Source organism: Nanorana parkeri, unplaced genomic scaffold, assembly GCF_000935625.1.
Source record: "Nanorana parkeri isolate BGI_ZX_2015 unplaced genomic scaffold, ASM93562v1 scaffold199, whole genome shotgun sequence".
Taxonomy (NCBI): domain Eukaryota; kingdom Metazoa; phylum Chordata; class Amphibia; order Anura; family Dicroglossidae; genus Nanorana; species Nanorana parkeri.
The window spans coordinates 1,780,088-1,783,519 of NW_017306467.1; positions in this window are offsets into that span (position 1 = coordinate 1,780,088).

The window sequence follows — 3,432 nt, forward strand, 5'->3', positions numbered from 1 at the left end:
AGAGAGAGAGAGAGAGAGAGAGAGAGAGAGAGAGATAAAGAGAGAGAAAGAGGGGGAAAGAAACAGGAGATAAAGAGAGGGGGAATATAACAAGAGATATCAGGGAGAGAGAGAGAGAGAGGGGGGAAAAAAGAGAGAGGGAATGTAACAGGAGATTGAAAGAGAGGGGGAATATAACAAGAGATATCAGAGAGAGAGAGAGAGAGAGAGAGAGAGAGGGAATGTCACTAGAAAGACATAATGATGACAGAGAGAGAGAGAGAGAAGGTAACAGGAGAGACAGAGGGATGTGTGTAAGAGAGAGAGAGAGAGAGAATGTCACAGGAGAGACAGCATGCAGTAAGACTCAGGTAGAGAATAAGGGAGGAAGGCAATGCACTACACTACACTCGCTGATGATGGAGAAAAGGGGGAGAGAGAAAAATGGAAAGGAGAATGTTTGCCACTGGAAGAAGCAGAAACAGAAAGACTGTGACAGAGAGATAAAAGAGTGTGACTAGGAGAAGAATGCAGGGAAAGCAGACACAGGGAACAGGAGAGAGGAAAAGGAAGGAAGAATGGAAGAGAGGTAGGATTGGAAGGAAAGGGAGAGGGAGCTTGGGAAATGTGCACAAGAGCTATACAAAACTGCACATAAAGGAAAAGCAGATTAAATGAAAGATACTGTATGTTGCAAGGACCCTACTGTACCTGAAGCCTTTCTTCTTACTAACTACACATCATTGTACAAAGCCTTCACTCCATATTACACTAGCCAATGCCTGGGACCTACTGGTAATTCCTCTCCCATCAATAGAGAATCTGCATATAAATGAAGAAAGATTAGAATGTTTACTAGGAGCCTGGAATTTTTACTAAAGGCCACTATGTGGAAATTTGTATTAACAAACAGGTATCCCAACTATACAGAAGCACGGAGCGCTATTCATCAATCAGTCTTAGCAGCTGCTCAGTCAAAATTAAATGATAAATCATAGTAACAGGTAATAATACACATTACCAGGTGCCAGTCACAGGGATATTATTTTCTGCTGCATAGCGGTTTGACAAGACGGTCCTGCTTCGTGACATTATTTTCTCAGAATTTACCTTGCATGTGTCTAAAAAAATAAAATTCTCGGGAATAGATTGATAGCATTTCTTTTCAAATCAGAAAGAATTCATATAAATGCACATTTTTATGCATAAACATACACACATACAGTAGTTCTATATGCTAGGTTGGGAAGACCTCCTCTATACCTTTCTTTCCCTTTTTAAAGGGTTAGTTCACTTTTAGCAAAAATGTTTAATGCATTCCAGCGCCGCCAGTACATTAAAAAACTGTTTTTTATATAAAAGAATCTTTTGAATAATATACCTGTAGCTCTTCTAAGCTTTTCAGAAAAACTCCTAGGTAAGCAATCACACCTTTCCCCCCTGTTGGAAGAGCTTCCCCAGCACTGCAGGAATGAGCACCCTTGCTAGTTTAAAATATGCGCAGTGCACTTTCTCCCTCTGTTGCAGTGGCAGCGGCGAAGGCTGTGGTGGCTTGAACGAACCAGAGCCCTCATTCTTCCGGTCTTTGGGGCGCACTTCCAACGGGGGCAGGGCGTTGCCTGCCTAAGAGTTTTTCTGATAGGTTTGGGAGAGGCCACACGTGGCCTACAGGTATGCCATTCAAAATACATTTTTGTTTAAAAAATGTGCAACTGCTTTATGTTCTTGCATCATTCTACAACACAGCATTACTTGGCTACTACCAGGAACCAATCATAGTCAAGCATGGAGAAAGCCTGTCAGCTAGTAGTGTCAGGCTATTATTTATTGGGGGGACATTTATCAATTCTGTCACATGGCAAAGCAGTGCTAAACAGGGGCACTGAGACAAACTGTGAGACTGATTTATTACAAGGTCACAGCGTGAGTCATAAATTACTACTTCAGCTGCTCTAAAAGTAACACTGCAACAGAATGAAACCCGACCCTGACCACTTCTTAATTATGCATCCGTTTGGATCAGTGTTTCTCAACCTTTTTTCAGGCACGGCACCCTTAAAAGTATGCAAAATCTCAAGGCATCCCAGAAGGGACCTCTTGCAAAAAAACAAAAAAAAAGTGATGTTCTGCCCCTTCAATAAAACCCCCCCCTTCACATCAGAGCCCTCCCTTTTCACTTCAGAATCTCCCTCTTCACATCAAAGTTCCCCTTTACATGAAGAACCCCTTAATATTAGGAGTTCCCTTCACATCAGGAAGTCCAAAAATGTCACCAGCACACCATTTAAATGTGAAGAAAGTCCAGTTTAATGGTACACGTTTGCCATTCAAATACAAGTGTTTTTCGGGGCCTCACAGGGTCCCCTTCATCAGGCTCAGAATAGTCATTCTAAGCTTGATGAAGGGGACCCTGTGAGGCCCCGAAAACGTTTGCATTTGAATGACAAACATGTGTCATTAAACTGGACTTTCTTCACATTTAAATGGTGTGCAGGTGACATTTTTGGACTTTGTGATATTACGCAGTGCCATCGGTGGTCACTCCAAGCACCCGCCTGATTTACAGTGCATTCTCTGACTCTGCAACAGGACACACTTGTATGTCGCTTCACATCAGCAGCCCCTTCCTTTCACATCAGAGTTCCCCCTCTCACACTAGGAGCCCACCTTCACATCAGAGCCCCCTCCTTTCACACCAGACTCTCCTTTTTACTCTTTTTTTTTGAATTTTCTAAAAGCTTGGCTCAAGGGATGTCTTTCAATAGAAACCCTGATCCAGAATCAGGTCGTCTATGAATGATTTAGCACCAGGTTCCAAAGCAACATGGGGTGTGCTCCGGGAGAGAGGCGGTTCACCTCTGTTCACGCTCCGGTCCCGCCGAGAGCGAAGAGTCCTCTCTTCACATCACAAGTCCCTCTTTACATCAGAAGCCCCCCCCCCTTCAAATCAGGGACCCTCGTCACATCAGAACCCTCCTTAACATCAGAGCCCCCTCTTCACATTAGGGGCTCTCTTCACATCAGAAGCCTCCTTTACATCAGAAACCCTTCTTTACATCAAAGCCCCCTTCACATCAGAGTTCCTTCTTTACAAAGAGCCCACCTTCACATCAGAAGCCCCCTTCACATTAGGGGCTCTCCACATCAGGAGCTTCCTTCTCATCACAGTCCCTTCTTTACATCAGAGTCCCCTCCTTTCACACCAGAGTTTCCTTTTTTTACAGTTTTACATCAGACTCCTCTTTTCATATCACAAGTCCCGTTTACATCAGAAGCCCTCTTCACTTCAAAAGCCCACCCTTTATAACAGGGGCCCTCTTTACTTCAGAAGCCTCCTTCGCATCAGAGTCTCTTCTTTACTTCAGAGCCCCCCTTCACATCAGAGTTCCCCCTTTCACATCAGAGCCCCTCTTCCCATCAGAAGCCCCCTCTTTACATTATGGGCTCTCTTCA